Consider the following 27233-nt stretch of genomic DNA (forward strand, 5'->3'; position numbering starts at 1 on the left):
TCTAGTTTATTTCTTTTATGTGTGTGTGTGTGTGTGTGTGTGTGTAGTTATCTTGTCCTTCATGACCTACATCCCTAAGAGTAGGGATAGTCCAAGATAGTTGCTTTAGCTCTATTTACCACGCCTCTATCACAGCCAACCAGAAGGAGAAAGGAAAAAAGAAGAGGCAAAGGGCATATGATAAATGTTTTTTAAGGAATGTGCTTCTGTTTTCTAATGAAACATAATAAACCACCCCAACATTTAACACAAGTTAACATTACTATGTGGCTTAACACAACAGTAATTTTTTTTCTTCTTTTTTTCACAACAGTAATTTATTATAAATCATGATTCTGTGAGTGGAATGCACAGTTCTTCTGATTACATGGTGTTGGCCAACATTCGGGGATAGCTGACAGGTCCAAATAGACCTCGGCCACATGGCTGGCAAGTCGGCACTGGCTGTTAGGTAGGAGCTTAGATGGGGCCATGGCCTGAAACCTCAGTTCTCCCTCCTAAGGGTTTTTCCTCACAGCTGCTTGGGCCCCTCAAGGCATGGAAGCTGCATTTGAAAAGGACCGTGCCAAGGATGAGTGGCCCAAGAGGAAGGAGATTATAGCTCTAATTCTCTTAAGGCCGAGGCTGGGAAGTCCCGGAATGTCTCTCCTACTGCATTGCACTGGTCGAAGCAGTCACAGGAGCAGCCCAAGGAAGTGGTGGTGGTAGACACGCTCCACTTCCTGATGCGAAGAGTGGCCTGCACGTCCTGGAGGCTGGAATCGTTGGGAGACATCTTTGGAGATGAGCAATCATAGAAATTTCCTGGAAGTTGTCAGAGGACACCTAGGCTCACCTCCCATCATCCAGAATTAAGTCTAGGTTGTATGACCATGCTTAGCTGCAAAGGAGGTTAGAAAACAGACTTTCTAAACTGACATTCGGGTACCTGGATAAAAATTGAGGGTTTGACTTCTATGAGAGAATGAGTTGAAATAAGTCATCAAAGGTGCCTGGGTGGCTCAGTTTGTTAAGCACCTGCCTTTGCTAAGGTCGTGATCCCAGGGTCCTGGGATCGAGCCCCACATCGGGCTCCCTGCTCAGCAGGAAGCTTTCCCCTCTGCTCCTGTCCCCCACCCACCCCATTCATGCTCTCTCTCTCTCTCTCTCTCTCAAAAATAAGTAAATAAGATTTTTTTAAAAGAAAAGAATAATCAAAAACATAAATAGCATGGAGTGGCTAAAGGGAGCCCAGATACAAAATTGAGGGGCAGAAGAGGCAGAGAGACCAGCAAAAAGAATGGCAAGATAAACAGAAAGACAAAACAGCTCAGTACAAGAATCCAGTTAAGCAGATCTAATGACAAAAGATACTCTTAGAAATGATATTTTATTCATTATTTTACCATTGATTGTCAAATACTTACCTATTCCCCACTACAGTCCAGGTCCTGCGCTATGTTCTAGGCATATAACAAGAATAAGACATTGTTCCTATACTTGGGGGCAGATGCAGGGTAAAGGCAAAAAGGAAAGACAAGGCTTTCATGCCTCTTCCTCCACTGCCTCCCAATTTAGGAGAATTTTCACTAATGTCACATAAGGGTAGAAGCAATAAAAGGCATCAAGAGTCTTTATTTGGAAGAGCAGTAAACATTCGCATATTTGGTAGAATTTTCTAAATATTCTGTCTTAAGTTCCACATTCCCAAAATAGCCACTCCTGGGTTTCCAGACTAGGCTAAGCCCTGACTATAAACATCTGTAGGTTTTGCGCACTCAGCATCTCTCTATTCACACTCATTCTGTTAAAAAACAGTTTTTCTTTGATACCATCTGCTTTGGTCTCTGTGGCTGACCTATATGGAACTGACTCCATTCCCATGTCAAGGGGTGGGCATGTGACCCAAACATAGCCTGGGATCTTGTTAGAATTCTTGCAAGAGTTTAAACAGGAAGGGCAAATTGCGGGTTCTGCTGGAGGTAGACTAAGAGGAGAGGCTACCCAAGGCTAGGTTCTGGACAGACAGAAGCAGAGTCAAGGAAAGACGGGACAGTCCCAATGATAGGATCCAACTATGCCTGAAGGATGATCTCCTTTTAGACTTTTCAAATGAATGAACCATTAAATTTGCCTTCTTGCTTAAGGCTGTTTGAGTTTGGCTTTTGCTACTTGCAAACAAGAGAGTCCCAAATAAATGAATAATCTCTATGTCATAGATTTTTATCATGCTTGTTCTTCTCCTTTGAGAGCTTTGGTCAATGTCTTTTAATCACTATTTCAATGTTCATCAATGATGGAGAGGGTCCGTCTCCTCTGACCATGTGCTTATTGAGTAGAATGGTAAATAGGACTTCCACACTATTTACATGATGTCTTCCTGCTTGCCTCCCTCTTCCTGAACACAGGGCTGAATTCTCCAAGGTAAATATACATGTGTACTGCCTCCATTGTCCTGCCCTTCCTTCTGGCAATGGTAGATGACTGCTGCTTTGCCACTTCTCAACACTCCTCAGGGTAAAACCATCTCAGCCATGTTCTGTCACTTAGAAAATTGCCTATCTCATAATAAATGTTCAATATGTATTAGTGATATTAATGAAAATAACTACAAGTAATAATTTAAAAGCATAATTTAAATTATTCTGCTCTTTTCTTTTTACATACTTAATAATGTATGTGGGAGCTCCTGACATATGTATGTGGAGTAGCCTTGGTCTTTAAAAACATTTTTTTAAAATTTTATTTATTTATTTTACAGAGAGAGAGATCACAAATAGACAGAGAGGCAGACAGAGAGAGAGAGGGAAGCAGGCTCCCTGCTGAGCAGAGAGCCCGATGTGGGACTCGATCCCAGGACCCTGAGATCATGACCTGAGCCGAAGGCAGCAGCTTAACCCACTGAGCCACTCAGGCACCCTAAAAACATTTTTTATGTCTTTCTTTGTAGGGCTATTCCATAATTTATTTAATCAGCTCAATCTTTGTTGATATTAGGTAGTTTCTAGTTTTCTTTTAGGATAAATACTGCTACAGTGGATTTCTTTATATGTTCACTTTGCCTATATGTGCAATATATGTAGGATGTATAACTAGAAATAGAATTGCTGGATCAAAGAGAACAACTATGTTAGAATCAGCTTATCAAGTTCTGTGAACATCCTGCTGGGATTGTGATTGGAATTTTCACTGAATCTATAGGTCATTTTGAGGAGCACTGGCATCTTTATGTTATTATCTTCCTGACAATAATAAATCTTCCTGAACATAATAGATCTCTTTATTCAGATCTTTATTGTCTCTTAATTTATAGAGAAGAATAATAAGCCCAAAGAGGTTAATATCTTCTAGAGGAACAATGTAGGGCAGAGAGAATTGTCCTATCAGCAATTAGGACTTATGATGAAGCTACGGTTATGAAGATAACATGGTGCAGGACAAACACTGGATAGAGCAAAGGTCCCAGGAACAGATCTATTTATCTGTCATGGAAGACCAGTGGTGAAAAGAAGTACTATTCCACAAGTGGATCTGAAAAAAAAAAAAAAAAGTCATTCATATTGGTAAAAAAAAAAAAAAAGGAATTTATCCCTACCTCACACCATAGATAATTAACCCAGATGGATGACAAACTTACATGTCAAGAGCAAAATTTTACAAGTTTTGATATAAAACACAGGTAAATATTATTTTGAGAGATAAGAATATCTTAAGTGTTAACTATGAAAGAAAATATTGATATGTTTGTCTCATAAAATTAAGAATTATTCCTCAAAGACACTGAAAATAGAGTGAAAATACAAGTTAAGGCTGTCTGTTTGCTACTGCTGTATCAGCTTTTTGATTAGCACTTCCTTAGTATATACTTTTCTTTCCCTTTATTTTCAGTCATTATAGGTGATTTACCTTTAGGTATATAGTTTGTAATTGGTATATAGCTGATATTAAAAATCCAATTTTATAGTCTCTCTTTTTTGTTATGGTAGGTAAATTAACCTGGGTAGTGGGCTGAATGGTGGCCTCTAAAGACATATCCCCTTTCTGACCCTCAGAGCCTATGAATGTGGTATTTGGACAAAGGGTCTTTGCAGAGAGAAAGATGAGATCATCCTGGATCATTCAGATGGACCCAAAACCCAATGACACGTGTTCCTGTAAGAGACACACCAGGGGCAGACACAAGAGAGAAGGTCATGAGAAGGAGGCAGACTGGAGTTATACAGCCACAGGCCAAAGGTGGGAGCTGCAAAGGAAGGATTCTCTCCTGACCCTTCAGAGGCACCACCTGGAGTTTGGATTTCTGGCCTCTAGAACACTGAAAGAGTAAGTTTCAGCCATTTCAGGCTACTGAGTTTGTGGTAACTTGGTAATAGCAGACCTGGAAAATGAATAATTCTATTTATACTTATTGTGGTAAATAGCAGAGTTGGGTTTATTTATATTTAACACCTATTTTTTGTGTTTTGTTTACCATTTTTTTTAAAAAAAGGTTTTATCAGGGACGCCTGGGTGGCGCAGTTGGTTGGACGACTGCCTCTGGCTCAGGGCGTGATCCTGGAGTCCCGGGATCGAGTCCCACATCAGGCTCCCAGCTCCATGGGGAGTCTGCTTCGCTCTCTGACCTTCTCCTCGCTCATTCTCTCTCTCACTGTCTCTCTCTCTCAAATAAATAAAATAAAATCTTTAAAAAAAAAAATAAAAAAAGGTTTTATTTATTTGAGAGAGAGAGTGAATGAGAGAGAAAGCAAAGCCAGAGGAAGGCAGAGGGAGCCCGTTGAATAGGGAGCCCGATGTGGGGCTCAATCCCAGAACCCTGGGATCATGACCTGATGAGCTGATAGCAAATGCTTAACTGACTGAGCCACCCAGGTGCCCCTACCATGTTTTTTTTTTCTGCTTAATTTTCTTTCCTGATTTCTATTGGATTGATAAAGTTTCCTATGTTCTTTTACTTCCTTTTGTGTTGACTGTATTTCTGTCCTTCTAATGGTTGCACTTGATGTTTTAACATAAATAATAAATCTTATAAAAAGCCATGTCATAAAAAAAGAATCTCAACAGGCTTTAATATTGCCTCCTGAACATAAACCCCACCCAATACTGATTCCTATACTTTGTTTCACTTTTCTATACATAAAAAAGTTAACAGTTTTTATAGTCTACAGTTAATTAAATTTAGGCACACATTCATTAATTGCTATATTCATCATTGTGTCTTGAACCCCACAGCTTTCCACCTTTCTTCTTGCTAAAGGACACATCTGATGTACAATAAACTCTTTTAGTCTTTGTGTGTTGGAAACTGTTTTGTCCTCACTCCCCTCCCCTTCCCCCTTTCTTCACAATCCTACCAGCCAGCCCAGTGGACCTACCCGGCTCCCTCACTCCTGAGCCGGTCTTATCTGGCAATGTAGGGTTCCTGCCCCATGGTGATATTGAAGCAATGGTAAAGAGGCTGCCAAGCTGTCAGTGGACAGCTTGATTTAATTCCTGGTCTGTGTTTTTTGCCTCCCGAGGACCACAGCTTCAATTAAGCCTCGTACCAGGCACAGTTGGCAATGGCTTTTCAGCCTCCTTTCCTAGATGGAGGAGCCCTGGTGCAGCCTCTGTTTTCTGGCGATGACCCTGGCTACATATGATCATGCTTAGACCCTGTGACCCTACAAAAGGTAAGCTCCCAGCTGCCATGGCCGGTTCAGAGCCCAGTGTCCATAGCTCAGGTTTTCACTGCGTGTTACTGTCCTGTTTCCTAGTGCCTGGAGATATTTAATTTGTTTTTGAAAATGGCTCTATTTGTCTAATTTTCTGTTTGTGTATTTTGTTCATTATTGCTGTTTGAAAAAAAGAAGGAGGGGGGGACATGCCTCAATGCATGAATGTTCAGAACTGTATTCTTTAATTTTCCAGAAAAAATGTTTTTAAAACATTAGACTTCCTTAAAGTTTTGGTTTAATTCCACCTGGGAAAAACACCTCAGCCTTTTTTTGGTGGATGACAGCTGACTAAATCTTTAAAACTTTATTTTTTTCTAAATAATGGTCTGTGTAGATTTTTCTCTTTTCTAAGGTTAGTATTAGACATTCATTTTTTTTCTGGAAATCATCTTAGCTCATTTTGCAACTAAAAAAATAAGACATATAATTATTTTACATGTAATTATTTTAATATTTAATATTATTGTAATTATTTTAATAATAATTATATGTAATTATTTACTCTAAGTCTGAGGTTATTTTCATCATTCTTCTTTATTGTATTTTTTGTGCTTTTTCCTTTATTTTCTTGATTAGGTTGTTTTTATCCTAAACAACCCTGCTTACTTTTTAGTTAAAATCTTTTCCTTTCTAATACATTAAAGTCTCCACCAGTTTTTCTTTCTTCTGTCCTCATATTTATTCCATTTATTTCCTAATTTCTTGAGTTAGATCATTTTTCATTTTTTAGTATTTATATTTTTTAGTAATCTCTGCACCTAACATGGGGCTCAAACTCACAACCGTGAGATCAAGAGTCCCATACTCCTCCGACTGAGCCCACCAGGGTTCATTTTTTAATTTATAAATATCCAAATATCTTTAGCTCTGAATTTTTCTCTGTATGCTATTTTAGTCATATAAGTCCACATATGAAGTGTTTTCATTACAGTTATTTTCTAAAAAATTCTATTTTTGTTTCAGTTTTTGATTCAACAGTTGTGAGGTTGCTTGTTCTTCTTTGTTTTCTAGTTTTGTCATTGATTGTGAGCTTTTCTGTACAGTGACTGGAGAAGGTTTTATCTTGTGCGGTTCTTGAGAAGATACTACTTGTTCTGTAAGCTAATGCATAAAATATGTCTTAAGTATTTATGTAGGTCTTCTCTCAGCTTATTTATTATTTTATGAACTTTACTTGTCATCGGCTCAGATAAAGTCTCCTACTCCTACCTCTTCTTTTACCTCTTTGTGTTTTTGCCTTCTGAAGCAAATGGTATTTGAATGGTATTATAATTGGTATATAAATATATATAAATATAAGGTCTTCCTTATAGTACTCTCCTTATTATAAATTGTCTTTATTCACCCCCATTTAATATTTTTCCCCTGAATTTTATTAAGCGACCACTTTTGCTCTTTTTGTGTATATAGCCCAGAGTTTTACCCCGTATTTCTGTTTTAAACTTCCTTCGTTATCACATTTTATATCACTGCAAATAGCTGACTTTTGCTTTGAGATCCAGCTTGAGTATTTTTATTTTAGTAAGTTTATTCATTTGAATTTATCGATAACAACAGATATATTTGGTGTTTTTAATGGTCTTTTATGTTATAATATGTATTGCTTATCCCTTTAAAAATCTTTTTAATATGTGATTTGTGTTTTTTTGTGTTAATTTTGTGCACATATTTCCTGAGGATTTGAAAGGTTTTAAGTTGGCTTTTAGTTATTTCAATGGCTAGTGTTTTTATTTTAGTGGTTGAATTTTATATAATTAACCTCCTTTTTCTTCAAATAACAGTTGTCAGCTCTTGACCATGTGCAATAAAAGTTAGTATGCTTCCGCCTCTTCCCACCTCCCCTGTCAATTTCTCCCCTCCATGGTAACTTTCAGTTCCCTGTATTATACTGTGGTTGTTGGCTCTTCTAGTATTTATGTTTAAATGTCCTTTATACCTTTATATATCTTTATATAACTTTAAATATCTAAACTTAAATAACTTTTTGAAGTTTTAACTTTTAAATAACTAAAATATCCTTTTATATCTGTTAGTTGTAATATCTCAGCTTTAATACCCTTCGAAGTCAGGTTGTCAAACAGGAGCTAATCAGTACATTTTTAAAAGGAGAATCTATTTATTTATTTATTTGAGAGAGAGAGAGAGAGTCATGCACAAGTGGGGGTGGGGCAGAGGAAGAGGGGAGAGAGAATCTCAAGCAGACTCCCACCGAGCATGGAGCCCAAGGAGGGGGCCAGCTGTCTGGAATTGTGTACAGCTTCTTTAATAAGGGCTCCTGAGCAATATGTTCCCTGTAGGTTCAAACATATTTGTTGTTTGCTTTTATTTTTCAAAGAATACTGGCTGGGTACAGATCTTTATTTTCTCTGAGGAATTTGTAGACATTGCCCCACTGTTTTCCAGGGTTGATGTTGCAGAAGAGAAGTGTGTGGCCAGGGACGCCTGGGTGGCTCAGTTGGTTGGACGACTGCCTTCGGCTCAGGCCGTGATCCTGGAGTCCCGGGATCGAGTCCCACATCGGGCTCCCAGCTCCATGGGGAGTCTGCTTCGCTCTCTGACCTTCTCCTCGCTCATGCTCTCTCTCACTGTCTCTCTCTCTCAAATAAATAAATAAAGTTAAAAAAAAAAAAAAAAAGAAGTGTGTGGCCAGCTATGATTTCTCCCATTATAGGTGATTTTTTTTTACATGGATACCCCAAATATTTGTTATTTTTCTTTGGTAAACCTTCTAATTTCAGTGTTGATTCTCCTGTATCAAATATTCCGGGGGTATGATGGGTCTGTCAAACTGTGGTTTAAGGCTTTCTTTTTTGCAAAAAGGTTTTCTAAAATTTTAAGGACTTTTTTTTTGTTCCATTTCTTTGGTATTCTTCTTGGGATGTCAATTTTGCATAAGTTTCATCTCCAACATCTTTCAGTTGGTTATTTTATCTCTAATCCTTTTTCAAAATCAACTCCATTATGAAATAATTTATATACAATAAAATGCACACATTTTAAGTTTACAGTTGGATGAGTGTCAGTAAACATGTAAATCTATATAACCACAATAATCAATAGGTAATACTTTCATTATTCTAACCAGTTCCTTTTTGCCCCTTCTCAGTTTCCACCTCCCATCTTCAGCCTCAAGCAACCACTGATCTGCTTTTTATCACTACAGATTGGATTAGTAGGTACTTTTATGTTTGGCTTCTTTCACTGGATATAATATTTTTGATATTGACCTACTTGTTGCATTTATCAGTAGGTCTCTTCCTTTAATTTTTCTTTAAAAGATTTCATTTATTTATTTGAGAGAGAGAGATAGCAAGAGAGAGCATGAGCCTGGGGCAGGGAGAGGGAGAAGCAGACTCCCGGCTGAGCAGGGAGCCTGATGTGGGTCTTGATCCCAGAACCTGGAGATGATGACCTGAGCTGAAATCAGATGCTTAAAGGACTGAGCCACGTAGAAGCCCTGGTTTGTTCTGTTTTAATTCTGAGCAGTATTCCATTGTATAAAAATACCAGATTTTGTTTAGCCATTCACCTATTTGGGTGCAGTTACCAGTCTGTATGGACACTCATGAATAAGTCTTTGTGTGATCTCTTGAGGGAGTCCCTAGAAGTTAAGTTGTTGGACCATATAGTAAGGGCATGTTTAACTTAGACTAAAGAGACATAATTTCTACATTTCCACCAGCAATGTATGAGAGTTCCGTTGTCTCCACATCATTGCTAACATCATCTCTTAATGTTATCAAACCAAGAAATTTTGTCATTCTAATGGGTACATTGGTATTTCCATTATAATTTTCTCTAATCCTTTCTTTAAAATTTTAGCATTCACTATTGCTTCGCTTACTATTTCACTGGCATGCAGAGATGAAATATAAACTTAAATAATTCTAATTGCAGTTCTAAGGAATTCTCTATAATTTTTTAAACATTAACTTCTTATTTTAGAACAATTTAAGTTTACAGAATAGTTGCAAAGATCATACAGAGAGTTCACATATATCCTGCAACCATGAACACTTATTATTAACATCTAACACTAGTATTTTGTTCTTCTTTTTCAGGATTGTTTTGCTTATTTTAGATTTTTTGGTATATTTAGACAACTCACATTAAAAGTGATGTGCTCAGATTGTGCTGAGAAACAATCTGAGCTATTGGAAGTGGTGGGGGGGTGGAAGGTTGGGGTACCAGGTGGTGGGTATTATAGAGGGCATGGATTGCATGGAGCACTGGGTGTGGTGAAAAAATAATGAATACTGTTTTTCTGAAAATAAATAAATTGGGGAAAAAAAGTGATGTGCTCTATTCCTTGCATTTGTTCTTTGTTTCTTTTTCTCTCCTTTTTCCTTCTGCCTTATCTGGTTTTAACTAAGCATTTTATATGGTTTTATTTTATCCCCTCTGTTATGATATCAATTATACTTCTTTTTAAACTTTTCGTATGGTTGCCCTACTGTTTCCAAAATACATTTTTAACTAACCCAAGTCTACTTTCAAATCACACTCTATAGCTTGTGTGCAGTACAGGTACATCCTAACAGAGTACTGTGAATTCCTCTCACTCATCCCAAGGACATTGCTGTCATTTACTTCATTCATTCATAAGCTATAACCACCCAACACATCATCATTATCATTATTACTTTAAACAGTTATTAATACTAGGAAGAGTAGGGACGACTGGGTGGCTCAGTCAGTTAAATATCTGCCTTTGGCTCAGGTCACGATCCCAGGATCTGGGGATCAAGCCCCATGTCAGGCTCCCTGCTTAGTAGGGAGTCTGCTTGTCCCTCTCCCTCTGCCCCTCCTGCCCACTTGTGCTCTCTCTTTCTCTCAAATAAATAAATAAAATCTTTTTAAAAGGTTAAGAAAAATAAAAACAAAAGGTTTTATTTTACCTTCATTTATTCCTCCTCCTTTATGTGGATGCAAGTTTCTGTCCTATATAATTTTCTTCTGCTGAAAGAAAATGTTTTAACATTTCATGTAGGGCAGGTCTGCCAGCCATGAATTCCCTCGGTTTTTATTTGTTTGAGAAAGTCTTTATCTCTTCTACTACTTCCACTTCTAGAAGTACTTCTAGTACTCCTATTATTATCCCTCTACTGAGGGATAATTTTGCAGAATATAGAATTCTAGGTTGGTGGCTTTTCTCATTCAACATCTTAGGTATTTCATTCTGCTTTCTGTTTACTTGCTTTGCAATGAGAAGTTCGCTGTAATTCTTATCCTCTATAGGTAAGGTCTTTTCCCTCCCCTCTGGATTCTTTCAAGATACTCTCTTTGTCTTTAGCTTTCTGCAACTTGAGTATGATAGGCCTATGTATAGTTTTTAGTATTTAGTCTGCTTGGTGTACTCTGAGTTTCCTGGATCTGTGGCTTGGTGTCTGTTATTAATTTTGGATAATTCTTGACATTATTTCAAATATTTCTTTTGCTCTGTTTTTCTCCTTCTGATATTCCAATTACATGTCTGTTATATATTTTGAAATTGTGAGATTGTTTCATAGTTCTTGAATGTTCTGTTCCGGGTTCTTCATTTATTTTGTCTTTGCATTTCTATCTGGGAAGTTTCTATTGATCCATTTTCAAGCTCACTGATTCATTCCTTGGCCATGGTGAGTCCACTTATGATCCCATCAAAGGCAATCTTAATTTATGCTAGAGTATTGGTCTCTAGCATTTCCTCCTGATTCTTTTTTAGAATTTCCATCTCTCTTCTTATATTTCCCATCATTTCTTGCATGTTGTCTGCTTTTCCCTTTAGAGTTCTTAACATGAATCATGGCTATCTTAAAATCTCAGTCTGATAATTCCAACATCTGTGTCATGTCTGAGTCTGGTTCTGATGCTTGATCTCTGCAGCCTTTTCTCATGCTTCTGGTGTGCCTTGTAATTTTTTGTTGAAAGCCAAACATGTTGTATTGAGTAACAGGGCCTGAGCCCTTAGTGTGAGGATTCTGTTAATCTGGTTAGGATTTGGACTGTGTTTCAGGTTTCCTACAGGTGCCAAAGGATTCAAATTTCTCTTCGTGTTCTTGCTTTTGTCTTCTCTCTTGACTTCTAGGCTTCCCTAAGTGCTCCTCATCTGTGAAGTGAAGGTCAGTGTCTTGCAGCTCTTTATGCTGTGTTCCACTGTCATTGTATTGGAGCTCTGTGGGAGTGGTGGTAAACTGGGGGAAGGAGAGCATTTTATGGCCTCTTTCAGAGCTCAGTGTTCTTGTGAGCTATGCCTCTGGCTGTGACCTCCACAAGTGACTCTCTATTGGCGTAGATTTTCTTCCCTAAGTGAGATCAGAGGTTAGAGGGGGCTGAAGAAGGAGCATTACCCTTCCCCTAGGTGGGATAATGCTCTGGTGTAGGCTTTTTCCCTGGAGTAGTCTTTGTTATGGACAACACTCGGGGTTGAGTAACAATGGTTATTCTTCCCCTACCCCTGCCAGAGCCATCAGGGGATGTTTATAGCATCTTCATCTGGTAACCTGATAGGGTTACTAAAGGTAAAGTTCACAAAAGTGTGAGGGCCTCCCAAAACTGAAGGCTCCTGAAGTTTTTCACTTTCAGGCTAGTCCCCACTCATCTTCCAGAAATTCATCAAAATTACCTTTAAAGTTTCCTGTCAGTTTATGGTTCCAGCAGCTTCTGCTCCAGGTCAGCAGATCTTAGATGTGTCTCTGGATTTTCCCATCTCTCTGGATTTCAAGGTGGCAGTTTGCTCTGCTGTTATAAACTGAGTATTGGTGCCCCCCACCCCCATTATATGTTGAAACTCTAACATGCAATGTGATGATATTAGGAGATAGGGCCTTTGGGAGATGATGAGGTCATGAGGGTGGAGCTCCCATGAATGGCATTAGTGCCCTTATAGAAGGGAATCCAGAGAGTTAGCTCACTTGACTTCTTTCCATTGTGTGAAGACACAGTGAGAAACTGGCAGTCTGCAACCTGAAAGATGGCTCTCACCAGAACCTGACCACACTAGCACCTGGTCTGCAACTTCCAGCCTCCAGAACTGTGAGAAATACATTTCTGTTGTTTGTAAGCCACTCAGTCTATGGTACTTAGTTATAGCAGCCTACCTGCAGACTTTGTTCTCTGCTAGGTTCAAAAAAGTTAATTTTCAGCTAACTTGGTTTTTTCTTACTGGAAGAATGGGAATGACAGTCTATAAGCAGTGTGGGAGCTGAGCCTGAAGTCCTCTAATCCTTTCTACTGCTCTGATCACATCTTTATCATATCAAGGATCAGAGATGAGCTCCGTAAATGTAACCATTATATGGAAGGGACTGGGATTTTGTAAGTATAATTAAAAAACAACCCTTTCTTCCACTCTCTGTAGATACGCCCATGCATGAGTTCTTATCACAACTCCAGGTAGAATCTCAGGTAGGATAACTTTCTGGCTTGTATTAGGTTAAGGTTTTTTTTTTTTTTTTAAAATGGAGATATAATTAAAATACCATGAAATTCACCTTATGAAGGTGTATAAATCAGTGGTTCTTAGTATATTCACAAGGTTTAGCAAACATCACCATTATCTAAGCCCAGAACATTGTCATCATCTCAGAAAGAAAATCCATACTCATTAGCAGTCACTCCCCAGTTACCCACCAACAGTCCCAATCCCTGACAACAACTAACTAACTGATTTTCTGTCTCTGCTTTTGCCCATTCTGGACATTTCTTATAAATGGAACTACACAATATGTGGCCTACTGCATCTGGCTTTTTTCTCTTAACATAATGTTTTCAAGTTTTTTGGTACTTCATTCCTTTTATGGATGAACGATATTCCACTGTATGGATATATCACATTTCGTATATCCATCATCAGTTGATGGACATCTGGATTGTTTCTACTTCTTGGCAATTATGAAAAATGTTGCTAGAAACATCCATGGACAATTTTTGTGCGAACATGTTTTCAGTTCTTTGGGGTATAAACTTAGGAGCAGAATTGCTGGGTCATACGGTAATTCTACGTTCAACTTTTGGCGGAAATGCCGCTGTTAGATTTTTTGAAGTCCTCTAGGCACTTACAAAAACAGCAAGTCTTACCTTAGTCATTTAAAAGTGTAGAATAATAATTTAGAAATCTAAGTTCTTACCTACGTTATGTGCCTTCCCTCCTCTAATTTGGCCTGGACCCCAGCTTGAAGTACGGCAAAGGGAGATTTTATTGTCTTTCCTGGTTCCTCTGTCACTTATGGGTCATGGCTTCTGAATCCTCCCACCTGAGGTCTGGCAGGGAGAGACAGTTTGGTGAAAAGGAGACGCAGCCTTACACGGTGAGTTCAGTTGTCGTCATCTGTACTGGCGTGGATTCTTTCTGTCATGTGACGCAATGAGAATGTGTTTGGTGATGCCCTTGCTGGGAGCTTCCTGTAATTTCTTTTGACCTGGGTAATGCTTCTCTTATGCCCAGTCTCTTGCGACTCAATTCTCAACTGTGGGCAGTCTACCAATGTGACAGAGACTACTAATCACTCCCCAGCAGCAATTTTACCCTCTTTCCTCAGAAGCAGAGTCCCCAGCCAGCCGAACACATGACAAATCAGCATAATGAAATTTCCCAGCCTGCCTCATAGCTGGACATGGCCTGTAACAGCCACGTTCTCACCAGTGGTATGTGAGAGTCTTATGTGCAATTTCTGGGAATTGTCCTCAGATCTGGGGAGACTGCTTTTCTCCTTCCTCCCAGCTGGCTGCAATGCAGAAGGGATGGACAGACAGAAGTCATGTCGGGCCCTCTGGTATAAGCTATGTGTTGAGTGTAGCAGAACAAGATGAAAGGATCCTGGATCGCTGATGATTTGGGAACCACCATATCAGCTCTGGCCTGCTTGTATTTACCTGAAAGAAATTAACTTCTTTCTCCTTTAAGTTTTGTTTGAGATAAACCAACTTCTTTCTTGTCTTGCTGTTGTGGGTTTTTTCCTGACTTGCATCAAACTAAATCCTAACTAATATAGTCCTACTCTGGCTTTCGTGAAGTTGCATAATATCTGGAAGCTGTTCTCTTGCCTGGTGTCCCCCAGTAATCGTGCGAGGCAGCCTCACTCCTGTGAGTCCAGCAGACCCTTGGGGAAACTCATGCAGCCTTGTCCCTGTCATTCGTGAACATGAACAGCCCTGTCCCTCTATACTTCCTCGGTCCCATGCCCTCAGCCTCTCCCTTTTGCTTTCTTAGGCATGTGTCAAGCTTCAGATCTAACCTTCTTTAAAGGGAGGAAGGAATTGGGCTCCCCACAAGTCCCTCATAAGTGAGGGGAAGGGAAAATGCCACAACAATCCAATTCCTCTCTCCAAAGAAATCTTTCCCTCTGGCCTCTCTAACCACCTCCCTTTGTGAGCAGAGGAGGGTGATTCGTGATGTTGACAGAAGAGATTTCATCTCAGCATGCCCCACCTAGGGTGTCTAGTACCTCATATTAGGAAGTCTCACCTTGGGACCTTAGTCAAAAAAAAAAAAAAAAAAAAAAAGACAGAGAACCCCAAAGCATCCAATTTTAACTTCCTTTTACAATACAACATAATAATCTCTAGTATGTTCTCATTCAGGAGCCCCCTACCAATTCAGAATGTAACAAAGGCATGCCTTCTTTACATCATTAGTTCAAAATTTTTGTGGTCACAGATACCTTTGAGAAGTTTATGAGTTGGGCCTCAGCCTCACTCCTGCCTTCCAACCACTCCCCATCAAGCAATTCCAAGGACTCTTAGAGCAAGTCATGTGGAGTGGTCAGGAGTTCTCAGAATGTGGTCCATGACCGGTGGACGCTGGTTACCTATCCAACAGTCCATGTGTGTAGTGACAAGTGGCAGAGCTGGGTTTCAAACCCGGGCCCTCTGGCCCCAAAGCTTCACTCCTAACTTCCCCTATAGACATGTGAATGAGGCCTTCTTGGGCCCTCTAGCCCACCCCAGCCCAGCCACCAGCTGGACGCATATGGCATGGATCCGAAGAACTGCGTGGCCAAGCCCGCATGTGTTCCTGACCCACAGCATCATAAGAAATAAATTACTGTTTTAAGCTGCTAAGTTCTGAAATGGTTTAAGGCACTTTCCACATGAGCGTCCAGAACAATTAGAAATACCAAATACATGTGAGTTAAAATTTTCTGAGTGAACTGTAATAGTTGAGGGAAAAAAAAACAAGACAGGACTCAGACACTTGCCTAGGTCTTTAGCCCTTCACCATCAAGTTACATATAAATCCTGGGTAAAAAGTGGCAAATATCATCCCTTTCATAGATTTAAAACAAGTGGGAATAATTTAAAATACTGTTTTTAGGGGCACCTGGGTGGCTCAGTGGGTTGGGGCCTCTGCCTTCTGCTCAGGTAGTGATCCAAGGGTCCTGGGATCGAGCCCCGCGTTGGGCTCTCTGCTTGGCGGGGAGCCTGCTTCCCCTCCTTCTCTCTCTGCCTGCTTCTCTGCCTACTTGTGATCTCTGTCTGTCAAATAAATAAATAAAAATCTAAAAAAAATTTAAAAATACTGTTTTTATTGCAAAATGTATTGAAACTCTGTGGAATGCAGCCTAAAATTGGTGGACTACATACGTGTAGTCTTTCACTGATGGATGAAGCCAAAAGTCCAAAAAGCATTGCCATGGGGATCTTCCCACAAAGCTGGTGGGCATCAGATGGTATTTCCAGAGCACTGGAGGAGGGGGAAACAGCTCCTGGAGTATGAGGTGATAAACGGCAAGCTACAGAATAGCATGTAGTATCTGGTCTCACTGACAGACCCATTTGTTCCACAAATATTATGGAAGGGTCTCATGGATATAACGTGTCTGAAAAAATCATGTTGGAAAAGTGTATGTAGTATGCTTGTTTCTGGAGGAGGAGATTATATGATATAGTTTAAAAACAATGAAAATATAAACAAAAAATTTAAATTGTTACCTATAGAGAATAGGGATAGAAGCTAGACTTCATATAACACAAAATTAAATTAAAAATCCCTAAAACCCCAAACCAAATGAAATAATGAACCTAACTTTATATGCTATCAGTGGAAACCTCGGAGAGAACAATCCTAAATTACTGTTCAACTAGTAATTTAACTCTATATCCCTAGTGAGATAGACTGTATAAAGAAATCTAAGACCACAAGAACATTAAACTCTCTTCAGTAATCGTGTGGGTGTTGGTTTTGCTATTCAGAGACTGTGGTGCATACATTCTGGGATAGTGAGTTATTACACAGATGTTGTTAAAAACTGGGTACTGAGAGTTTGTATGGAAATAGAAGTCAGATTGATGAAATTAAGAAAACCTTGTAGTCCTGAACTGAAAGCATTCGCATGAACTTGTGATACACTTTCTCTTCCTTCCTTTCTCTCTCCCCCACTCCCCCTTCTTTCTCTCATTGATTGTAATGTTAACTAGCAAAAAGACCTAGAAACAATTACCTGCTTAGTAATAATCAGTGTTCCTAACACCTGGATTGTGGTCTTGAAATATCATTCCTCACACACACACACGGAAAACCTGTGCTCCTTGGAGAAATTGATCAGTCCAGTCCTTGGACAGGAAATGTACAATAGGAGACTGGAACATTATGGCATGAAAGAAAGCAAGTTCTCAAGGGCTACTGGGTTTGTATCAAAAAGACTCAGGAGCTGATGTGAATAGTTTCTCTTGGCCAAAGATGCGACACAAGGAGCATCAGAAAGATAGAAATGACAGTGGGTTGGGACCTATGAAACATGTTTAATCATAGTAATATCCCCCCTAAAACTCACTGAGTCCCCTCATGGAGATCTCATTGGTCTCACTGAAAGGGTACTTTCATTATTTTGAAAACTGGTAAGTAAAGAATCAAGCACATATCCAGCCCTTACTAAATGAAATATACTGCTAAATAGCAGAACAGTTGATGAAGGGGGGGGGGTCCTCTAAATGGGTGTATCCTAGCTAATAAACAAGGAAGTGATAGAATCAGTAATATCACCATTCCGCAACTTCTATGGAAGGAATGGAGCTTGGAGCACCCATGGCTGCTGACATCACAGAAAGAGAGACAAGACGAACGTGCCTCCCACTGGAAGACCACAACCACCCATGAAGGAGTTCTCTTACAAAAATCAACCTTGAATCCAATCTAGACTTTCTATCTAATGCAAACTGACAGAAGATACAGAGGACAGAGAAAGATGATAAATAATACTAAGGAAATACAGTCAGCAAAGTCCAGATTATGGGAAACTAGAAGATGAATGTTCCAGCTCTTCAACAAATAAATTGCAACTTAAGAAAAGAGAGAGGTACGTGGGAAATCATAGGGACTAGTACACTTTCCAGGAGACTTAAAAGATCTATTAACTAATGTCAATTACTTGGATTCCAACTGAAACATCTGGGAAAAATATTTATGAGACTATTGGGAGATCTGAACATTAACTGGATACTTACTGATAATAAGAGATTATTTTTACCTATAATTGAGTGTGACAATGGTACCATGGTTATAGTTTTTAAAAAGAGTCCTTTTAGTGGTTCATACTGAAGCATTTATGGGCTAAATGATACTTGTAAATTTGTAATTTGCTTCACAACAACCTAGGTGGGGAAAGTGGTTGGGGTTACAGATACAAGATCCGTAATTAGTTGATAATTGTTTAAATTGAATGATGGGTACATGGAGACCACTATGCTCTTCTCTCTCGTCTTGTAAATATTTGGAATTTTCCATGATTAAAGTTCAAAAAAGAGATTGTGCATGCATGTGTATGTGTGTGTGCACTTGTATAACTATATATAGAAAAAAGTCTAGATTACTAATGGGTATTAAGACACCTTTCCCATCACATCTGGTTAGAGGGAATAAAATGGGGGAAATAACGCCCACCTAGCAGAACTGGGTGGTGGCATAGTTTATACAAAGGGGCTAGCCCATAGTAGGTACTCAATCTAATTTCCTTCACTAGCAAGATTGATCAAGCTTGTCAAACTCAAAACTGTCAAACCTGTAAGGAGAACATCAGGTTTTCATATCACCCTCCTTGTCCTTTTTGATCATGAATCCAAGAGCCCCACTATGGGAGTGGTGGTGGAATGGGGTAGGGGAAAGAGACCTCTAGCTGAGTCTGCCCACTTTGTTCCTCTTTCACTGGCCTTCTGATCTCTGTGCATCCCCTTAGGGACCTGAGAATATAGGTGAGCTAATCTCTTGTCATGATACTGATCAGCGTGTTCATTGGTTAATTAATGCATTCTCCCAGAGTCCTGCCTGCAGGAGTCCGATGGTAGGGGTTTCAGGCAGACTGATGGAGAAAGAACTCTGGGAAAGGGTACTGAAACATATAAGAGGCTCCTCAGATGCCAGTGTGTTCCCTTGGTGTCGGCCCGTGTGAACCACTAAGTAGGAGGGAGACTAGGGGCTCCGTGGCACCCTATTGAATTGCTACCTTCCACTCACCCTCCTCTGCAAATGCCTAGATCCTTCCTGCCCTTAAATCTGCTGTCATAGCTTAGATATCCCTAGGATGCCTTCAGACTTCCTTTTCCTGATCCTCTTCCTGTCTCCCCAGTGCCCTACTCAAGATCCCCACTCCTGTTTCAAAATCCGTCCTCCTTTGGGTTGCTGGACACTTTTATTTTGGGCTTTCTTTATTTCTGCTTCTCTCCATGCCCATCCATGCATGTTGGTGTCTCTGAGTTCCATCTCTGGTCCTCTTCCTTCTGTACGTCTCTGGAGAGGATGTCACACTCATTTCAGGGCCCTCTATCACTGGCGAATTCCCAGTTTGCCTTGGCAGCTCCTGTCTCTCATCTCCAGGCATGCTGTTGATTCAGGTGTCCCACAGGCACCCAACTCAGCCTACTCCAAACGGAGCACATCGATGTCCCTCTACCACTGACTTTTGGTCTGCTGCGCGACTTGGCTTACTTAGTTTGCTACTTGGGTGTCCAAGCCGTGGCTTCAGAGCTCCTCCTTGATTCCTTTCTTTCTCTGACTTCCTAGAGTCCTGTCACTTGTACTTTGCTTTCTCCACCTGCTGTTGTCATCATCACAGTCATCCTCCTTCTCCCCTCCCCACCACTCAGGTATTCCCTCCATTGGCTAATGTCCATTCATTCTTCCAAAACCAGCTCTGGCAGTTGCCTCCTCTGGGAAAGGTGTCCTGACTGCTCGGAGGCTTCCATTTTACGATGTCACAGCTTGGCTCCCCTTCCGCGGTTATGATAGAGGAGTCTGGTCTCACTGGGGAGTAGCTTCTACCAACAGCATTTAAAGTAAAAACCCCATGAAGTCAAAATTACCCTTGAAGACACCTTAAGCCACTCAGCATTGGAACAGTTGGCTCTTTGGCTGAGCCCCCAACAAAACAGTGTCTTAAATTTAGGGTCCATAATGTACAAAAGACAAAGCCACCACTACAGTCTTCTTCACTCTCGAGACTCCCACTACAGCAGAGAATCTCACACTGTGAGGGGCGGGAGCAGACAGCAGATGACACGCCACTTCGTCGAGACTCAACAATGAGAGCAGAGATGAGAGAAGAGTTGTCAGCTTCGCGTAAATACTACCTTCCTCTGGTTTTCCAGTGCTGAACATGTAGTTGAACTTGCCACAGCTACATATATGAGTGGAAGCCTCGACCCCTTGTACGGTAGCTTCTTTGGCTTCCCTCCCAGTTTTGAGCATCTGACTCAGGACTTCATTCCCAGGACTTGCAATGCCCTGCACCTAGAGGAAACAGAGAACGCTGGCTGAGTGGATGAATGGTTTATCTTCACGGACCTCTCCAGCGATGGGGAATTCCACAGATGATGAAAGAGCACATTATGCCATCTGAGCAAATGAAGGGGACCCATTGGGTCAAGGTCTCAGGCTTCTGAGGACTGTAACTGGAATGATTGCTCTAAATCAGGGCTCCCGAAAGAGAGCAGGGCTGAAAGGCTCAGAGGCCTTCAGCCCAGCTGATCAGCAGACAATATTTCTTTGTAGCCTCTTCTGTGGCTGGACCAACTCATCGATGGTCTCTGGACGTGTTCCGACTGCTGGCCTGCTTGCCTCTCTCTTCTCTAATCCAGGTTTAACGAGATGAGCATCATTAAGAAAGGCAGGGCAGTTATCCTTTAAGTGAACAAAGTGACTCTTCACAGAAGGACTGATTTTAATAACCCAGCGCAAGACCCCCTTTAAGGTACAGAATGATTCTGGCACATCAGTTAAGTGTTACACAAAACAGACATGAGTATTCAAAATCAAAGGCGTTTTTCATTCATGTGAAAAAGGGATCAGTAAGCTGCATGAAAACTGGGGTGCATAAAAGTCCCCGGGGCCTCTGTCCACAGCAGGAAAAGCTCAGAGCATATTGGGCCCAGGGGGAGGCAACCTTGGCCGCCCATAACTCAGATAGAAGGCGGCGATCTTCAGGCGCTGCCTGTGTTTCATGTGCGGGCTCCTGCCTCTGATCTTTCAGCGGCTGCCTAATTGCCAGTGACTGTTTCTGTGGACACGAGGGTCTGCGAAATGTGTAAGGCCTGTATTTTTCCGAGGGAGACTTTTTCCTTTGCACATAAGCCAAAGATTCCTTCATACACGAATTCTTTCTTATGGAGGTCATTGGATTCTTACTTGGGGGGACGCGGGTGGGAAGTTCAGTGCACACGGCTGACTCTAAGGGTAGAGACGTGATCTGGTAACTGGAGGGAGTGGGTACGCCGGACGGGAAGGCCGCCGATGCCCTGCACATGCCTTGCATTGCCTCCCCTGGTGGAGACTGAGCTCCTAACCCAGTGCGAGGTAAATCAGCGGTTCCTTTTCCGGGAGTGCCCGTGGCTGCACCCTCAGTCAGCCTCGCCCTTCAACTCAGTCTCCATTGCAACACGCATCATAGCCGAGCATGTCTTATGCGGGTCACATGCATTGATACCATTAGCCCTATGAGTAGGTACTACTAGTGCCTCATTTTTACAGGGAGGAAACTGAAGCGAAACACAATGCCCCAGATCATACAGCTAGGAGAAGGTGGAGCGGGATTTGAAGGTAGGCAGTGTGGCTGCAGTCCTCTCTCGACCCCGGCACGCTCTTGCCTCCTGGCTGATGGGGGACGGCTGGCTGAGCTGGGGGTTCAAGGGTCTGAGGCCAAATTCAGGTTTAGCCGAGTAGCCTGCCTTGCGTAATGAGGGAACAGCCTAAGGGGATCCAGACACAGACGAGAAGCACATGTACGGGTATTTGCCTCCCTGACTTTATTTCAAAGGTCCTACAGCATCTGTACTCTCAGAACTGTGCCTGTTTCAATCTCGACAAATATTTACTCCTAGATTTTTGTAACATCTGACACTGACTAAGTAATCAGAGCAATTCTCCCTGCAGGCAGAGCAGGTAATGAATCACTAACAGCCTTCTGTTGCATTTTCTGGACCAGCGTTGTTATATTTCAGGTCCTGACAGATTGTAGACCTACTTGGAGTATGCAGGACCCAGAGTAATGGGGAAGGAAACTGTCCAGTAACTCAGAAAGACAGTTGCTGCTGCGGAGAAATCTGCTCTGGGGACCCTACTGCTCACCTTCAAGCTTGCTAGGAGGGGGTTATGGCCCCACTGACTTCTCGGGCCGGCATGTCCCATTCAAAGGGATGGCAGTCTCTGGCTCTGGGGTGGACTGAGGGCAGAACAGTGCCCACCACATGGCAGGCAGGTGGACAGGCGCACAGCCGAGGTTTGATTAGGTTAGTGATGAAAATCAGGGAGCGTCTTTGAGGAAAAGAAAAAAAAAGTCCGATCTAAAACATCAGGCTGTGGGCAAATGTGGATAAAAATGGAGATGATAACGACCTTATTTTTTAATCATTGTAACATTATCATCAGACATACAAAAGCACATTTTACTATAGGGAATGAAATTTATTTCACCTGATGACCGATATGGCTGACGTCAACGGTCTCTTACGCCACTCACAGCCCGTGTGTTGGAGAGAAAGCAAGGGCTGTGCCATGCTAACGTGAGTCACTCAATGACCCAGAAGCATGGCAGCTGTCCATTTCCTGGGAACCAATTCATAGCACTAAACCCAAAAGCAAAGCTGGGATGGTTCTTGTTGGCTTTGCAGTTTACGTCACTCTCGTTTGCATCATCTAGTTCCGTGGCTCTGTCGCAGGAGACATGCGGCAGGAGACGTGTCTGGAGACGCTCTTGTCGCGGCTGGGGCATGTTCCTGGCATTTAGTGGGGGAGGCCGGGGGTGCTGTTCAACAGCCCATGGTACATGGGACAGTATTCTACACAAAAATATTATTCGGCTCAAGATGCTAACAGAGCTGACAGTGAGGAACTCTGGTTTAGTTTGAGGTTTACAGATAGCAGGGGAGGAAAGCGAACCTTTCCTCGGAGCAGGCAGCGTTCTCCGTTCTAAGGCACCGTTCACCTGCGCTCACTCAGGACTTGTCCCAGCAAACCTATGGGGAGGTACTGTTCTTAGCCCTACAGGCTGGTGTGGGGGTAGAGGCGGCAGGTGGGGAGGTTACACCCCTCCTGAACGCTGAAGCCGAGACTCCCGCCGTTAGGGGAAGACTTGGGCCTTCCAGAGCCAGACCAGGGCACAAAACACAGAAAGGGCAGGGTGGCTTCCTCCTCTCTGACGACACCTCCACCCATTCTTTGTCGAGAGAGCAGGTAAGTCACTGTGGGGGCTCCCCGACCCTTGTAGGCACAGCAGGTGGAAAGAGTTGGAAAAGCACAGTGCCGGACCACCTCCGGCAGACCGAAATGACCAGCCGGGAGACAGACATTGGAGCTCTCCGAAGAGTGATTCTAGAAGGGCCACTCTGGATATGGGCTGTCTCTGTGGGACTGGCAGGCAGCGCGGGGAGGGGCGGAAAGCCGCAGGAGAGAACAGAAAGCTCAAGGCCAGAGCCAGGACTGGTCAGCACAAGTGAACAGCAACTGGAGAGGAGCTTTTCCGGTATAAATCTTGCCTTTGATGGCAGCGTCCTCTGTGTAGACTCTCCACTGGCTGGGGCAGAGGTCAGGGAGGAGCAGGGGTGCGGCTGGAACCTGCAGGGGGGGCAGTCCAGCACAAGCTAGTGCTTACAGAGGAGTGTAACGCCGGCAAGAAAGAGGGAAGTGGGCGGCTGGTTCCCAAGAGGTGTGTTCTCTGGCACCCCTAAAAATCCAACGCTTGGCTCTGAGACAGGATGGGATCCCAAAGCTCTTCGTGTAGCTTATAACGGGGGGGTGGGGTACTTAGCTTGTAGGCTGCATTGCACCTGTTAATACACAGACAGCTGGTTGTACCCAGATTTCTCAGAAGTTCCCAGGTGATGCTGATGCTGCCACCCCATGAACCACACTCAAGAGAGCCACTGGCCTAGAGGGCCCCCGTTGCCAGGCTACCCAACCCTCCAAGATCTGTCATCATTCTTTAAACTGCAGAGGACATTCTCATTCCGGGTTCTTCAGAGACGGGGCTCGTGGACGTCGCGGTTTCACATACAGTGAACCGAACCTTCACTCGCGTTCTGTTCAGAACGTGAATGTAAACTTCACCCCCGCATCCAATACGAAAGAATGTGGATCCATCATGTTTTAATTTATACAAACTGTTCCTTGCCTCCAATAACGTGAATGATTGGGAGTTAACCAGACTTAAAATTTATTGCGCATGGAACGAGGGCTAATACTTTAACTCCTTTGACCATGGTCCGAGATTTGAGACGTGGGAGGGAAAATGGGAGTTTTGGGTTGTTCTGAAACCTTCTGCCATGACATCCTGGTCACAGTGAATCTGATTTGCTGAGGCAAATCTCTTAATTGCTCCTGGGGCCCATATCTGAGATCCAAATTGGTAGCTTGGTTTTGGCAACGAACAGTATACACTTCCGGATTGCCACCAGTTTTTTTTTTTTTTTTTTCCCCCTCTCCGTTCGAAAATGGCCTAAACTTAAAGCTTGACTCTAATTTCTCACCAGCCTTGGCCCTGCAGGACCGATGTAGTAAAACTCCCAAGTTTTGCTCAGCAAATGAAATAAACTGTTTTCAAGAACATATGGAGTAAATATGGACGGTAAAGAGGTGCTACTTTTACAAGTCACTTTTCCGACCATCCGTTTCACAAATTATTTACAGGTCTCTCGGAAACTGGCTTCTCTGTTACTCCGCCGGCCGAGGGGCGGATGGGCCCAGCCACAGCCCTAACGTGCTCTCATGTGACCCATTACTGCAAATAAAGGTGTTGGCCCCAAATGCTCCAAAGCAGCTGAAAACTATCCCATTATGTAGCACCCAATCAAGGCCTTTTTCTTCTCTTTTCTTTTTTTAAACCCTTTTCTTGACTCTCACCACATGGAAGCGTTTTGAGAACCGGTTCTGAGGGCTCCATGAAGCTATTCTGGGACTCCCGTGCCGACGACAGGCCTCGCTTTGATGTCTGTGGTAAATGGCTGTTCTGGGGACGTGCGTTCTCTGATCTCTCACCCTCCTGCTTTCCTATCACCGCCCGAGCAAGGCGGCTTTCCCGAATAACAGCCTGTGCAAAGCCCTGCAGTTTCTGCACGTGGTCCTAGCTTCTGACCTCCTTCCAAAGCAAGCTCAGCGCCTGCCTGTCCTCCTTCCCAGCGAAGCGGCCGAGGGTAAGGCCCGTCCTTGAGGTGCTGGCAGGAGAACGGTATTAGCAACGGAAGCGTGGCAAACGTTGGTGAACACCTGTTGGGGGCCGGGCACTGTGCTGAGCCCTTTAGATGTGTCATCTCACTGAGTCTTAAAAACGGCCCTAGGTGCAAGCACGGTTATCACTCCCATTTTGAAGAAGAGAGAACAACTAGAGCGAAGACAAAATATTCTACCTGGGGTGACAGAGGTGCTCAGTGAAGAGAGAAACACTGGTTTAGAACCCGTATTCTTTTTAAAAAACTCAATGTATAACATACTCAGAAAAATGAAAAATCCTGAGTGTATACAGCCTAGTGAATTTGCATAAAAAAACACAGCCATGTAACCAGTAACTCAAGCTCCCCCCGCCCCCCGCCAAATACCAGCAGCACACCCTTCTGGCCCCGTCAATTAGCCACCCACTTTGCACAGGGAATAGTTATCATGACTTCTTAGATCTTAAGATTAGTTTTGCCTATTTTCGAACTTAAATGGAACCAATACAGTAGGTATTGTATTTCTTCTTTTTCTTTTTATCCAGTATTACAATTGTGAGATCGATCTATGATCGTGTAAGTTTTTTCATCGTGGTCTACAGTGTTCCATGGTGTGAACATAACGAGATTTATCCTATTATTAAGGGGCAGGGGTTATTTATAAATTGGGGCCACCACAAATAATGCTGTGAGAAGCACTGGGGACACGTGTGGGTACCCTTGTGCTGGGCTTACATACACCTAGGAGTGGACCCGCTAGGTACGTTCAGCTTGAACAGATACTTCGAGCATTTCAACCTGTGCATTACTCTAGTTGCCAAATGCCTTGAGGGGTATTACAGTGTTAAACTGTGTCCCTCCAAAACTCATAGGTTGAAGCCCCCAACTTCCAACATGACTCTTTTAGAGACGGGGCCTTTAAGGAGGTAGTTCGTGTTAAATGAGGTTACAAGGAGCCCTAATCTGACAGGCCGGGCCTCCTTTCAAGGAGTGGAAGAGACACCAGCGCTCGCCCGCCTTCCTCGCACACACCAAGGAAAGGCCGTGTGAGGACACGGTGGGAAGGTGACCGTCTGCTGCCAGGAAGGAACGGAGTCCTCACCAGAAAGCAAACCTGTCAGCACCCGGATCTTGGATTTCAAGCCTGCAGAACTGCGAGGAAATAACGCTGTTGTGTGAGCCACCCAGTCTGCAGTGTTCTGTTGTGACAGCCGAGCAGACGAACCAAGGGTAAAAGTGGTGGAGAAGTTGGGCTCACCTCAATGAGCTTTCTTTCTATTTGGGATCTTGGCCTTTCTCGTTCTGGTGTCTTGGCAACTCTGAGCTCACAGTTTTGTCTCCCCAGCTCGCTGACTGTGCCAAAACTCAGGTCGGGCTGTGGCCTCTCAGTGGCTTTGGTGTGGCTTTTCAGCCTCTCATCCTTGTGCCACTTCCAACACGGCAAATCCTTGAGGGGGAAAACAGGCTTCGAGGGTGGCCTGAAAAAGTTTACTCTGTCATTACTGAAAATAGAAATCTAATTGGTAGTTGTTAAAACAAGGAACTTACAAATAACTCGACAAAATAAAACTGTAGGACTAACTCAGCAATTCTGGCCACTTTCTATTACAGTATTTCTTAGAGTCAAACACCTATTCAAATGTCCTATCTGCTGGTTTCTGAAATATCGACCTGACACATTTTTTTCCCACACCCACACTTCCCAGATCTTGCTAACTTAGAGAACTGAGAATTTCCTAGAAGGATAGGCAACTCTCCTCAAAACCATCGGAATTGCCTGGCATGCATTTTGAAAAAAAGATGTTTAAGAAGCACAACCATTCAGGGGCACTTGAGTTTAAAAAGAAAAAAAAAGTCACATTTGGTGAATGAAAAATACAATCATGGATGAGCCCAAACAAAGCACTCAGAGTAAGGAAGCCTGGTCTCAAG

At 42.4% G+C, this 27233-nt stretch overlaps 1 protein-coding gene across 1 annotated transcript in view; it reads right to left on the reverse strand.

The window, feature by feature from the left end:
- Positions 1-3254: 3254 nt before the first annotated feature.
- Positions 3255-27233, reverse strand: part of POLR3B (RNA polymerase III subunit B) — a 131838-nt gene continuing 107859 nt past the window's right edge. The window contains exons 28-29 of the transcript XR_006381435.1: positions 13802-13934; positions 3255-3510 (exon numbers count right to left, since the gene is read on the reverse strand). The gene's annotated coding sequence lies outside the window, so the exon portion shown is untranslated. The remainder of the gene's footprint in view (positions 3511-13801; positions 13935-27233) is intronic.

Source organism: Neovison vison, chromosome 12, assembly GCF_020171115.1.
Source record: "Neovison vison isolate M4711 chromosome 12, ASM_NN_V1, whole genome shotgun sequence".
Taxonomy (NCBI): domain Eukaryota; kingdom Metazoa; phylum Chordata; class Mammalia; order Carnivora; family Mustelidae; genus Neogale; species Neogale vison.